At 55.5% G+C, this 14,395-nt stretch overlaps 1 protein-coding gene across 11 annotated transcripts in view; it reads right to left on the bottom strand.

The window, feature by feature from the left end:
• The window catches only part of LOC102394952 (myosin phosphatase Rho interacting protein), a 92,889-nt gene that overhangs the window by 47,573 nt on the left and 30,921 nt on the right, over positions 1–14,395 (bottom strand). The window lies entirely within an intron of this gene.

Here is a 14,395-nt window from a genome sequence, read left to right as displayed (position 1 = left end):
GGTCACTGCAAGGCAGGGAGTAAGTTCCCCACTCCAAGAAGCCTTTCCGTGGAGCCTCTGGGATCTGCCCGTCCTCCTGAGGCCCAGCTTAGGACAGAGGTGGCAGGGTAGGAGGGCAGCCATGTGCCCACAGAACAGCGTGCACCCTCACTGCATCTTCAAACTGTGTCCTGTCTCAGAAGTGCTCCCAGGTGGGCATGAGAGAGGGGGCCACACCCACGCCAAGCTGAGCGCTTCCCAAGTGAAGTAAAACCTTGCAGCACCTCTCCTGGAGGCTCCTGGCCAGCCCTTAAGCTGGAGCAAGGGGTCTGGTGGGTGGTCCTCAACCAAGCAGCTGACGAGGGAAGTGGCCCAGGGCCCCCACCTCCCTCGGGATGAGCGCTGTCTTCCCACCTTCCTGCCTCAGCTCCAGGCCCTGCTTCCTTCCCCTGCATCGTGCCAGTGCCCAGCAGAACCCTCCCTGGGTGGTGGTCTCTGCCCTCTCCAAAGGCAGACTCCCTCAGGCAGGACATTTGATCCCCACTGGCCCTGACAAAACACACGGCCTCTCGGAGGCAGGGCCTCAGGAAGGACCAGGGCAGCATGTGGAGCGAGGCAGGAGCACAAGAGCAGGCAGGCCCAGCACCCTGCTCTGCTCTCCTCCCATCCCGCACTTCCTCCCTTGTCCCTCGTGCCGCCGGGGCAGGTACACGGCCCTGATGAGTTACCCTGTGTTACACACACACAACACACACAGGTAAGTTCAGCAAGGGCCATAAAGTACATCATCAGAAGGTCTAGCATTTTCTCCTCACTGGACCACCTAGAGGGCCCCGGGTGACACACGCTCCTCTTCAGAGGCCACTGCTCCAGGACTCGGGGGCCAAGCTGCTCCCTGGTCCCTCTGCATAGCGAGTGCTCCCTGTCGCTCCGCAGCTCCGTGTGGTCTCGGGACTCAGGCACCAACTGTACCCCAAGACTTTTGGCAACCTCTCCATGATAAGAAGGTGCTACCTCCTCCACAAAGTTTGCAGAAGGGCCACGAAAGGCAGAGATGTGACAGGTGAGGGCTGAAGGGCACGAGCCTCTCTCCACCACCTCTAAGCCAGGATCACCAAGTTATAGTCTCTCTCATTCTTCCTTAAATATGACCTTCCATGAGGCAGGCGTGACCTCATTCTGTCACACACAGAGAAGAGGGAGCAAGAGACAGGAAACCTGGGAAACCTGTCCAGGCTCACAGGGGCCAGCCTTTCTGGTCTCAACAGCGCCCGCCCCCTCAAGCACGGGAAGCAGCAGCACAGGAACAGCCACACAGGCCCCTTCGACTTCAATGTGCCTCCCATATAGTACAGACTGTAACCCAGTACTACATGATGGGTCTGTGGCTCAAACTGTCCTGGCCTTGCCCGTGTGGCCTACCAGCATGCACACGTCCCACTGTGTGCAGGGCAAGGTGCCCCAGGCTCAGCTTGTATGTACCTACCCTGATCCTAGAATCAGCCATTTCTCCAAGGATCCCTGGTTCCTTTCACTGGAGAACAGAATTAGAAATCAATACTGAGGAACTAGGTATGCTCACTGCTCTGGGGGCGTTGCTGCCTCCAGGCCTCAGATGACGGACCAGGAAACACAGGTGCGTGTAACCTGTGCAGAGTCACATCTACACTCACTTCCCCAACCCCCACCTACTCCCATCTATCAATTGCGGGGTCTCTCTCCTGAGTGTGTGTCTCTGAAGCTAAACACACATGTGTCCTCCACTTGAATCCAGGACCACGTGGATCATTCCAGCCTCTACCCTCGCCTGCCTGGGCCCCAGCACACCAGGTGGCCCAGACTGTGAACCAGTGCTCCAAAGGCAACTCCACCGCTGTGCACAAGGCACCCAGCACGATTCCTTCTCCTTCAGTTGTACAGATTCCACTCATGTCCAAGGGCACACACCACCTTACACACCCGTACCTGGACTCTACAGGGAAGTCCTGGAGAAGAACCCATCACAGCTCCTTGTATATCTGAGAGCCCTGTCGGGGAGCAGACACTAGTTCTACACTTTCTGCCTCCAGCACAAGTTTCGGAGCCCTCTCTTCCAGGGCATGCTGGGTGAAGAGGGAGGGAGGGCGGGCACAAAGGGGAAAGGCCAGGGGCTCAAGGCACCTCCTAGCAGAAGCCATTCTTCCAGCCGAGATGGAGACCGGGGCTGCTCACAGAGGGCGGGGGGCACTGGCACACAGGCAGCAGGCCCTGCTGTGGAGATGCACGCCCCAGCTCTGGTCTGCAGGGTGCCGTGCCCGGGCGGAAGGCAGTGCTGGTCTGCCCAGCGGCTCCAGGCAGATTGGGAGAGAACACACCATCGTCTGCTATGGGTGGGCTGGAAGCCACGCAGCTGCTGGGGCCGTGGCACTCAGCAAGCCCTCCTGCAGGGGCCCCTGCTCACCCTGGTGCTGAAAGACCCCCGATGCTGAGGTCTGAAGCAGCCAGAAGAGACTCTTGGGGACCAGGAACCACCAGAGAGGCTGGAGAGAAGGCGAAAGGTCCTAAACTGTAAGGCCTGAGTGCTTAACGTGATGGTTTTCAACTTTTGCTGAATAATGGAATGACCTGGAAAGATAACTAAATGGAGGTTCCATGCCCAGATTTAAACTCTCTGGGGGTGGGGCTTTTTTAAATCAGAATTACCAAAAAGCCCCTTCATGCTTCTAATGCCAAGGCTGGGAACAACCGCCTGGAGAGGAGGCCAGTCTGCTCACAGCCGCAGCAGGCCCAGCACCGCGGGCTGGATGCCCAGGCCCTGGCCGGCTGCACCAGGTCACTAGGCAGCTTGTGGTGGGCCAGGGAGGACCTGATGAAAGCAGAACAGAGGGGAGAAGAGAGAGAAAACACAGCTGCTGCGAGCCTGCTGCGGGTGAGCGCCAGCAGGGTTCAGAGAGAGAGGGCACGACTGGAGACGTGGTATCGTCAGGCCCCAACACCCAAGGCTCGGGTTAGCACCCACAAAGGCCCTGCCAGCCACAGTGAGAAAGAAAACGAAACCTCAGGCAACCTCCTGAGGGGAGGAAGAGGGACATAGGTCCTCTCCTCGGGTGACCCTGGGAGGCCCTCGACCAACTGAGAAGGTGAAGACCATGCCAGGCAACCCTACCACCCACGGGAAGGTGAGGACCATGGTGGGGCTGCCACACTTCCTGTGATGAGAGGAGAGTCCCTGTCCCCAGCGGAGCCCAGGTAACCCCACACAGGCACAGGCTCCCGCCTCCATCCCCCGGCCCTGAGCGCCAGGTCCAGCTCCTCTGGCTCCCACCCAGTGTGAGCGTCCGGCTGGAACACAGAATCGGGGGAGCCTGTTGCCACACAGAGCATGCAGGCGGGTCACATGGGCATGCACATACACACCCCTCCTATCAACCACGCTGCTGACGCACACAGACACACACACACCCCTCCCGTCAACCACGCTGCTCATGCACGCGCGCGCACACACACACACACACACAGACACACACACCCTCCTGTCAACCACGCTGCTGACGCACACAGACACACACACACCCCTCCCGTCAACCACGCTGCTCACGCACGCGCGCACACACACACACACAGACACACACACCCTCCTGTCAACCACGCTGCTGAGCCTTGAAACCAAGTGGGGCTGGTGCTACTACAGAATATGGCTAGGCAGAACCCACCCAAGGTGGGTGCCCAAAGGACTTCAAATAACCTTTTTATGGAGAAATTCTCTGATTTATTCTGAGAATTCACACAATCGAGAAAGTCTGCTCTGAGCTCACACCACATCAGAAGTCACTGGGCCTCCCCTGCTGTCCAAGTTTTAGAACACAGGGGAGCAGAGCAGTAACGAGAGTGTCCAGCAGGGGACTCCCAGCCTGGACACAGGCCAGGCACGGCCACGGCCCCCCAACCCTCCCCATGACCCTCAGGGACCGCAGGCTCCAGGGACACTCGGGTGCCCACAGGCATCCACCTGCAACAAGAGTGCAGGTCCAGGGCACACATGCTGTGAGCCCAGGGCTGACATCCCCAACCTGTCTCAGAACAGGCCTGTGCCCAAATGCCATGGTGCTGAGCAACGCATCCTGCCCTTCCGTCTCTGACCCACAAAACCCGGCCACAGGACTGAAACCCCGTCCTGTACAGGCTCCCTGGCTCCTTCCCAGGGATCCATGGGGCTCATCAGCAGAGGGGTTGGAGCCTCCTGGAGTGAGTCCAGGGCCCTGGAACAAGCACCCTGTTCTTCCCAGACTCAAACGCTTCTCCGCAGTCCACAAGAGAACCCACAGGCACAGACCCTCTCCCTCCCAGGGTAGGAAGCCTGGAGCACATCAGTGCCGATGTCCTCCTGCTTAAACTTCCCAACAGCGGGAGAAGGAGGAAAACCTCCAGAGAGAAGGGCTTGACAGCAAGGCTCTCTGCTTCATTCTCTGCTTGCAAAGACTTCCCTGCCCAACAAGGGCTGTGAGAAGCTGAGGCCTGGCAGGCTGATGGGGCTTCGTCTAAGAAAGGACGCTCTCACATATCTCTCCTCCTGGAAACTCCCAACCAAGGGCTTGGAGGTGTGCATTTCCTGGGCCCTGAGCTGACCCGGTGATGTTTTAAGGTCCACCTTACAATCTGCTCCCGCCTCACCTCCTCTAGGTCCAGTTCTCCTGCCTCACCCACACCCCTGGAGCCCCGCCACTGCCGCTGGCTCTCCTGGCACCCACACCTGGTTCTTGACAGCAGATGTCTGCCCCCAGCGAAACCTCAGAGAAGCCTCTCACGGAGGCCTGGGAGCACCCGAGTTCTCTGGACCCATCAGCAGCCTCGGGACACAGAGGATGGAGAGGGAGAGGTGCTACCAGCAGACGCCGCCCAGCCACAAAGGTGTGCACCCTGGAGACGTGTGTTCTGCACCGCCCCTGCCCTCCCGGGTCTCCTGGACCCATCAGGGCCCCGCGGCGGGGGCTGTCACCACTGCAGAAAATAATTTCAAAAACAAGTAAACATACACAACTGGAGTCCCTGTTGTTGTCCATGCTACTGTCAAAATGGTTCTAAAATGTGTTTCTTTAAAAAAAAAAAACACAGAAAATACACACTTAAAAAAATCTAGATGTACTATCTCAAAACGTTCATCTCTTAATTAGGCAACAGATGTCCCTAAACCTGAGAGGAAGGGGCTCCTTTGGGGAAGCAGGCCTTTGTTTGACAACAGAGCCAGACCCTCCCCAACCTCGCCCCTGCAGCAAGACAGGAGGGCGGTGGGAAGACAGGCCATGAAGCTGCAGTCTCGTCCAGAGCATCCAGTATCCACGCTCATCCTGAAAAGCACTGCTCCTCTCCCCACACCACCGAGAACACAAAGATGTAGTTGAGGCTACAGAAGTGACCAGTCAGCTAGCAGGCGGAGCTGGAAGTCAGCCCACACACAACCACCCAGGTGTTTTCTGACAAGCTGCTTGAGGACGGGCCAATTCAGTTTCATTTCATTTTGACGAGTTCCAAGAGGGGAACTGTTGCTGCCGCTAAGTCTCTTCAGTCATGTCCGACTCTGTGCGACCCCATAGACGGCAGCCCACCAGGTTCCTCCATCCCTGGGATTCTCCAGGCAAGACCACTGCAGTGGGCTGCCATCGCCTTCTCCATTAAAGAGGAGAAAGTGCAGCCTAACAAGCCATGAGCCTGGGCGGCCCGTGCTGGTGCTGTGCTCTCCCTGGCCAGACTGATGACACTTTGGACAACCTGGACCTCGAGGCAGAGTCCCTCCAGGATGCAGGGACACAGGTCTCCAGGCTAACTGGCCATTACCCTACACCCAGGACGCTGCAGGGTACTGGCAGAGCCTGGCCAGCGTCACTGGAGGGCCTCTTTATGAACTGAACTTTAGTGTCTCCTCAAAACTCCTTCACTAAAGCCCTACCCCTCAATGAGACAGTGCCAGGAGGTGGGGCCTCTGGGAGGTCCACTCTGCTCTCTGCCACGTGAGGACACAGGAGCAGTCTGGGACCTGGAAGACAGCTCTCACCAGTCAGCTCTCACCAAAACCCGGCCATGCTGCACGCATATCTTGGACTTGAGAAATAAACCGCGTTGTTTGTCAAGCCACAGCTGCCCAGATGGAGGTCAGCCTCCACTGCAGCACCCCTGAAGATGGGTGCCCCTGCAGAAGGACATCCACTCTGCCCTCTGCAGAGGGCTGAGCAACAGGCTGGCAGCAGAGACATGATGCCCAGCGGGAGTAACTCTGAGCAAGGAAACCAGAAAGGGCATCTCATCATATAAACCCCAGAAGTTCACATCAGAGAATTTTCTAAATTGTCAGATTATCATCTCATCTTTGTGCTGTCCTATTCTCGCAAATCTGTGCAATGAGTATGTTACTTTTATGACTGGGAAAAACAGTTGTAACAGCAAACAGTTTTTGTGGCATTTGCTCCCCTGCATATGACCACTCCCCTTGGCTTCAAGATCCAATCCAGTCTTGACATATTTTTAATTGTCTACATTTTAGCCACAGATTTGCTTCATTTTAAGAAATCTTAATCAGCAAATTCAAAGTTACAAGAAAAGCAAACGCAGGGGCGACCTTTTACACTAGGGTACAGGGCAGTGGGTTTAGACTTCCCTGTGGGAACCAGTGAAGGCGCAGTCTGGGGTAGCAATGGAAGAGAGGATGTCCATTCTTCCTGCGGCTAGCAGTGTGTGTGGGGGGGTCCCGTCCTCCCGTGACTGGGCAGGAGTTTGGAAAGAAAGGGCCTGTGAGGAAGAGGAGGGAAAAGAGGGAGGGCTGAGAAGCAAATGGCTTTCAGCTGGCTCCAAGCTTGCAAGGCTTGTGCCTTTGACATGGCTATTTTTGGGTTTCTGAGTGGGGAGAAAAAAAGAAATTCTTCCCACCACTGCCGAGCTTGGCAGCCCCTTTGCCCTGGCTCCCCTCCCTGCCCCTCCCCTCTCCACAGCCCCTCTGGGATGGAGGAGGCCCACCCTGGAGTACTTCTCTCCCCCAGCCACCCCTTACTACCCCCATGCTCTGAGGAGGATCAGGAGGCCTCACCCACTTGCCTGTCTCTTTCTACGGAGCTGAGAAAATGGGGGAATAAATGAAGCCTCAATTAGGCACGCATCCAGGGTTTGGGGGTGGGGGGAGGGGCTGAGGCTCCAGCCCAATCCAGGAATGCCTGAGAAAGCTGCAGGAGCCTCCGCAGCCTCCCAGGGTGGAGGCTTCCCACAGACTCCTTTTTGGTCCACACTGACCAGGCAGGCAGGGGCCTGGGAGCCCGGCCTCACTCCCACAGCAACTCACTGCAGGAGGCCCGCCGGCTGCAGAAGGCTGGCCTCCCTCCGCCACCCCACGTGGGCTCCTGTCCCCCCCATCTTTCTTCCTCTCTGGTGCCCTTCCCAGAGCAGGAGGCAGGACCCTCAGAGTGCAGACCCAGATCCAGGCGGGTGGCAGCCCTCCAGGCCGAACAAAGGCAGTTTTCCCCTTTCAACTGTGGAAACCCGGCGTTTCTTATTTATTCCACTCTGAGCCTAGAAAGAGCAATGAAATGGGGATCTTATTTCTTCCCTGGGGGAGGGGGAGGGGGAGCCAGGCGGATTCTGTAGGGAGGAGACTGGAGACTGGGCAGGAAGAAGCTCTGTACGGATATTTTTAGAGCATGGGAATTAAGCAAGCAGGGACATTCTGGGGCCGGAAACCTTTGTCTTGGTCCAACTCTGAAAGGCCAGTGGATGACAGAGAGAAGGGCCTGGGGCGACGTGCAGCAGGCAGGGAGGGTGCGTCGGACTCCAGGGAAAAGGAAGCAAGCAGGAGCAGAGGGCTCTGCAGCCCCCTCCCACCCCACCCCACCCCTCCAGGCTGTTGCCACGCTTTGTAAGCCAGGCAGATGTCATGGCCACACAGCAGCTTTGTGGCAAGGAACAGTGGTGCCCGGCTCCTGGCAGGGCCACCCCTAAGTTGCCTGCTCCAGTCCCCTAGCTCTCAGAAGCATGGGGAGGTGCAAGAGGCCGAGGTGTGATGCCAACCACTCCAACTTCCTTTGCCGCTGGTTCTGGTCTGACTGTGGAGGAATGAAATGGAAGCTAAAATAAGGCTTTTCAGTTATCATCAGGGCTCCAATGCTTCAGGCTGTATCAGTTCTTTAAGACTACAAATACGGTCTAACCGTCTGTGGGGTGCCTCGCTCAGAAAGCACCCCTCTACAACCTCCAGGACAACCACACAAACCTGGGGGATCCGGACATGGAGGGAGGAAAATGGAGAGGACACCCTCCTCCCAGCTGAGGAGCACGGAGTTTCCAGAGCACAATCTGGCAGTAACTATCAACTGCCTCAAGACGGTGCACAGCCTGGACCCAGCAACTCTGCTTCTGGGATCGTCGCCTGAACCATTATACTGAGAGAGAAGGAAAGGAAGAGAGTAGGGAAGAAAGAAAGAAAGAAAAAGAAGAAAGAAAACACTTCCAAGCGACTTGAATGCCTGCAGTACGGAACAGAGTAAACACAGTACCTGGTGACCTAACAGGTAGTTGTTCAAGACTGTGCTGCAGAGGGTGACACAGGGAACCGTTAGCATAGTTTCATTAAACACAACGATCTTTTTTCACCATGAAATATTTATTTCTGGCTTTGGGGGGCAGAAATCCCTTTCTTTAGTCCCATCTTCTACCACCATCTGTGTGCTTTGACCAATCCTGAACGCCCACCTCTGGAATGCTCTGAGTTTGTCCCTCCCGAGGGCGATCCGGAGCTTGCAGGGAGCACTTCTGGGGCCAGGCAGGGCATGTGTGTCTCAGCGCCGTGCCCCCGTGCCGGCTAACCCTCCTGCCTGATATCGGCTGTGAGGTTCTGGACGGCAGGACTCTTCCTCATCTTCCTTTTTCCAACTCCCAGCCTGCCCACGGCACACAGCAAGTGGGTGAACGCATCACCCTCTCCTGGCTCCTTCAGGTCGCAGGGAGCACCGTGAGGAAAACACACAGTGTGGGAGAGGGAACAAGCGCGCACGGCCCGGAGCGAGGACAGGCCCGCGCCGCACACCCCCATGGCCATTCTCACGGCGGCCAGAGTATCAGTTACAGGAGCTGCCCAGCCCCTGCCAACAAGCGTCTTATTGTTGGTGCAAGTAGGGGCCTGGGCCCAGTCAGTCAAGGGCCTTATTCACCAAAGGGAGATTAGACGGAGTCTCCATCTAACTTTTCTGGAACAGCGGTCATCGTTAACCCTGGGGTTTCCAACCAGAGAATCAAGAATTTCATCTTGATCCAAAAACTCCTGGACCAGAAGAACTGTTTCCTAAGAGATGAAAAGTATCTCTTTTTCATAAAAGGCACTGCAGCCTTAATTCAGGAGGTGAACACACACCCACAGCAGGCATATTTACGCTCACTCTCAAAGACACCCCACCAGGCACACGAGTTGTGCAGACCCAGGGCAACAACCTGCCCCACAGACGATCTAGGAGAGGACAGAGGAGCGGGGCTCACGAGGGGGATGCCCAGTGTGGACACTGACTCCTGAAACGCACGAGGGGCCTCCAGTCAAGCACGGCCAAAATCACACGGAGATGCATTCAAGTTGCTGATAAAACTCTGATAAAAAATGACCACAGATTTTTAAAAGGTATAACTCTCAAAGACAAAAAACAGGAGAAAGCAGAAGATGTGGGATAGTAAATAAATTGTGCACACCTGGAGAGGGACCCGGGGGAGCCAACTCAAGCGGTCCCAGAATTCCTCACGCTCAGGGCTGGCCCAGCACCTCCGCCGACCTCAGAGGCGAGATGGGCAGGAGGGCTGGGCAGTCCCCATTCAAGGAGCACCAGCCCACAGGGCAGGCTCCCATGGGCAGCACCCACAGGACCTCTCTGAAGGGGTTCTGGACTCAGGGCTGGAAGCACCATGGCGGAGTGGGTGTGTGTCGGGGGGCGTGGTGGGGGTGTGTGTGCATGGCGGGGTAGGGGCGGGGAGCAGAAGGTGGAAGATTCCATGAAAGTCATCATCCTGAAAGCTGAGGCCGCCCCAGACAGGAGAGGGGAGGACCTGGATCTGAGGGCTCTCCAGTTCCCAGCCTGACTGTCCTTCTAAGACAAGGCCAGCCAATCACCACATAAGCCCTGCATACACATAACCTCTTCAATGTTCTTCAATGCAAATGTACAGCTATGGGTCACAGTCATTTGAGAAAGCCCAAGACAAAAGAGGCAGGGAGGGAACTAAGAAGAAAGCAAGTCAGACCAGAGACAGAATGGAATTTCAAAATAACTGGAATTATAAGAGACAGTACTGCGTCCATGAAACTGGAATAAGATGCTATAAAAAGGGATACACAGAGAACAAGAAATGAGCCCCAAGAAACTATAAGTATCACAACTGACATAAGAACCAGAATAGAACAAAACAGGATCACTGGGATCAGAAATAGAAGGGTTTACAGCAAGGTTAATGAGGTCTCAGGAACAACAAAGCCATGCAAAAAGATAATAAAATTAGAGACTGTCCAAAGGAACCAACAGCCAAATAACAGGAGCTCTGAGAGTAAAGACCAGGGAAGATGAAACAAAAAATTACCAGAAGAAAAAAAAAAATACAAGAAAACTCCTGGACCAGAAGAACTGAACTTTCCTCATTGAAAAGCACACAGGCTTCTGGTTCAACGAGAGAAAACAGGCCCACAGCAAAGCACAGCCCATGCAATTCTAGAGCCCAGGGGCTCACGAGCAGCTCCTCAGAGTTTCCAGAGAGAAAACGCCCTTCGTTCAGCATGGGGTCAGGAACCGTATGTGAACTTCTCCACGGTAATGGTAGAAATGAGAGACAATGGTGCCTTCAAAACTCCAAGGGGAAACTGTTCCCAGCCTGACATTCCATAACTAGTCCAGCTGCCAATCCAGAGTATAGGCAAGAAAGGCATTTTTAGACATGCGAGGTCTCAAAACTCTTTCCCTTGTGCCATTCTCAAGAGGCTTTACCAAGTAGAGAAGCAAACCAAAAATAAGAGATCAATCTAAAACCCTCAGGAGGAAGCTGAAGGGAAGCCCAGGTCAAGAGCTAAGCAGCAGGCCTGGAGAAGAGCCAGGCCAGATGGGACAAGCAGAGAGAGGTCTCCATGAGGGATGTGAATATGAAAAAAAGAAGACTCTCTGACCGAAGGACTTGCCCACACTAAGGAGAACTTTGTAGTTCTGTCAGAAGTGTAAAGTTCAATTAAGGTTAGTTAAATATAAATCAAAACGAATGGGGGAGGGCAACCATAAACGTCAAGAGAAACCAAGTGTGGAAGGAAACATAGCCACGGTCATTACGTGGCTTGAGTGGCAGTTTTCACAGGGTCAGAATAACATAAACATTACTGATCTAGTCCTCCATTTAATACCTTACATGGGTTGGCTTATCAGACTGTTTGTATTGCCTGTTTCCCAGGAAAGTTAAAAAAAAAAAACGGTCAGGCAGGGAGGGCTGGGCTCATGACGGGGTCCCAAGAAGTCAGGGCGCAGGGCTGTGCCCTGGAGGACTCTGCAGCCTGGCCTCGAGCCACCCGGCCCTGCATAGGCATGTGTGGGGCACCGTGGGTGCACACACGCACACACCAATACCAGTCACTTGGCTTTGTTTCTTGGACCCCAAATGTTTCCTGTTGCTGACGCTCATAAAATGACTCTCTTTCGACAGTTCTCTCCCTACTGCTACTTAATTTGCTCCCTAACCAATTATTCCAAGCTGCTTCCTTTCCTAAAACCCAAAGTCACACCTGTCCCTGCAGGAGGGCCAGACCCACCCAGCCCATTAACGCAGATGCTCACCCTCCAGACCAGAGTTGCAGTGCCACAGAAGTCTATCCACAGCTCTAAGGACCTCCACCAAGGATGCCCACCACAGCCCAGTCTCAGCTGCTACCCCTGAAGAGAGTGAGATCCCCAGAAACCCCTCCATCAGCTCACAGAACTGCTGCTCCAACCATCCCATGACCCCCTCCATCTCTGTGAGTAAGAGCCGTGCACATGCAGAGGGCTGGCAGGGGCCCCAAGTGGGCAGCAGGACGTAAAATCACCTGCAGCCCCCCTGTTCACAAGCCACGGGTGTCCCACAACAGCTGTGGGCACACCAGGGGAGTCAGAAAGAGGACCGTGGTTCTCACTGGGCTTGAGGGCACCAGACACAGTCGGGAGCGCGTCTCCCCCTGCCGCCCATGACTGAGCACATGGTAACTGGGAAGGGATGAAGGCGCACAGGATGGCACAGGGACACAGAAAGGCACTCGCCGGGCCCAGGCCCCAGGTCCTCTCAGTAGAGCCTCAAAGTCGGAGAGGGAGGATTCCGGGGCAGGGAGAGCCTTCTTAAATGCGTACGACAGACATGCCAGAATCAAAGGGGATGGCAGACTCATCTCCACCCTTGGGTCAGCTGACAGGTGCCGGGCTTCTCCCACACCCACATGCACAGTTTAAGGTTCCGTCTATGCAGGCAAATAGCAGGCTCTTCCTGAAGCGCTCACTGCCCTGTGCAGGAAGACTCATACAGAAATCTGCGTCCCGGGGACCAGGGACAGAGGAAGGAGCCCCCCCGGGAGTGGTGCGTGTGTCCTCTCTTGGTTCTTTGAATGATTCAGGGTTACCTGCAGAGCCTTCCCACCCCACCTGGCAGGTATGCACGTGCTCCTTTCTATCTGAGCCTCTGCACCCACTCACTCGTGCATGTTCTCCTCTAACTTCTTTGCTCTCTGAGGCACTGGCAGCACAGAGCATCCATCCCGCCCCAGATTCAGGCCCCATGGAAACAGCAAGACCTTCCCTTCAGGACCAGGTAACCCCATACCTACTGGTGGATTTCCCCAACCACAAATGGACTTCTGGACCCGGTCACTCTTGAAACCCCTCTGCTGTAACTCCCAGGAGTCTGCTCTGTTCTTCATTCCAAACAGTCCCATAAGTAACCACTGGTGGCCTCCACCCCCTAGCTGTTCCACACTGAGAAATGTCACCCAGGCCAGCAGATAGAGTGGTAAATGACAACAAAAAGCTACCAGAGGCAGAATGCTGTACTTTCCAGTAGACACCAGGCTCAGACATCTTAACAAGCCTGTGTCCCAGGCTTCTTCCTCCACTCAGTGAGAAGGGCCTACAGTCTGGCACCAGTCTCCAGGGAACACCTGTACCATAGAATGCTTCACTCTAATGGGTGCAGCCTTCTGCGTCCCAGGGAGTCATACTTGAGGAAGGCAGGTGTGTGACACTTCTGAGTGCCACCGCTGACCCCTGATCTTTGGACAACAGGGCTTGGTTGGGAGGAGTTCCCAGTCCCAGCTGGGTTCATCATGCCCTTTCCTGTCACCCACCGTAACATTTCCAAGTAACCTGAAGCTGACCCAAGGATGCTCCAGGGCAAGGCAGCCTGCAGAAAGCCCAGAGGCAGAGCCCTTTGCAGACTATATTTCAACCCCAATGCACTTATACTTGAGTCATTAAGGAATTAACTGTGACAACACCCCTCCCCGAGAGGTGAAAATGGTGTGTAGCTGTCATGATTCAGTCAAGACAGGACAAGGAATTCGGCTGCAGCCCTCAAGTCTAAAAATGAAAGCAGGCAGGGGTGCAACGCCTCAAGCCTGGAGTCACCTTCTTGACATCTGGCTGGGGCCTGGCTCCCGAGCACTCCTGCTGAGCTGTCCTGCAGCAGCCCGTCCCCGCCCCCCCCGGCTGCTCTCCCCTTCACCCAGCCCCTGCAGAGGCCTCAGAGCTCACAGAATGGGGCGGGGCGGAGGGGGGGGGTGGAGGGAGGGTGGCTGTTCACACTGGTAAAGCACTCAGACTTTGGCAAATGTTTTTTAAGTTCATTATTTTGGAAAAATAATTAACCGGCGGACACGGAAGAGGTGGTACAGGCTTGCTCATGCAGGCTGCGGGCTGGGCCTTGAGGCACCAGGGTGATTCTGTCTGGGGAGGTCTGTCCAGTCCAGCCAGGGCTGCTGGGCTGGTGGGTGGTGAAGGAAGGGTGGGATCATGCACAGCTTCAACGGAAGTAGCACCAGACTGCGTCAGTTTACAGCTCCCGTTACGCTTCTGTGCAGGATTCCATGGGGGGACAGAGGCCGCCAGCCTGCCTGTGACAGCACCGGCAGAGCCCTGCGGGACGCGGAGCGCCCACAGGGCTGGGGCGGCCCCTGCTCTTTCACAGCCCCCATCTTGCTCACAGGCTGACATAAGGATGAAAACACTTCCAAGTTTAAAGTTACTTTTTGAACTGCCATTTTTACCACAGCAACCACAGGACTGAGGAGGGACAGCTGAGCAGAGGAGGGAAGGAAAACATTTAGGGGTCACTGTGGGTCCAAGAGCCTCTGAGGTCATGTGGAGGGCAAACCGGCCACTTCCTCAGAGAAGGGGCACTGGAGGAAACCCTCCAGGTACAGACTCCACAC

Source organism: Bubalus bubalis, chromosome 3 (assembly GCF_019923935.1).
Source record: "Bubalus bubalis isolate 160015118507 breed Murrah chromosome 3, NDDB_SH_1, whole genome shotgun sequence".
In the NCBI taxonomy this organism is placed as follows: domain Eukaryota; kingdom Metazoa; phylum Chordata; class Mammalia; order Artiodactyla; family Bovidae; genus Bubalus; species Bubalus bubalis.
This window is presented reverse-complemented; position numbering and strand designations above follow the sequence as displayed.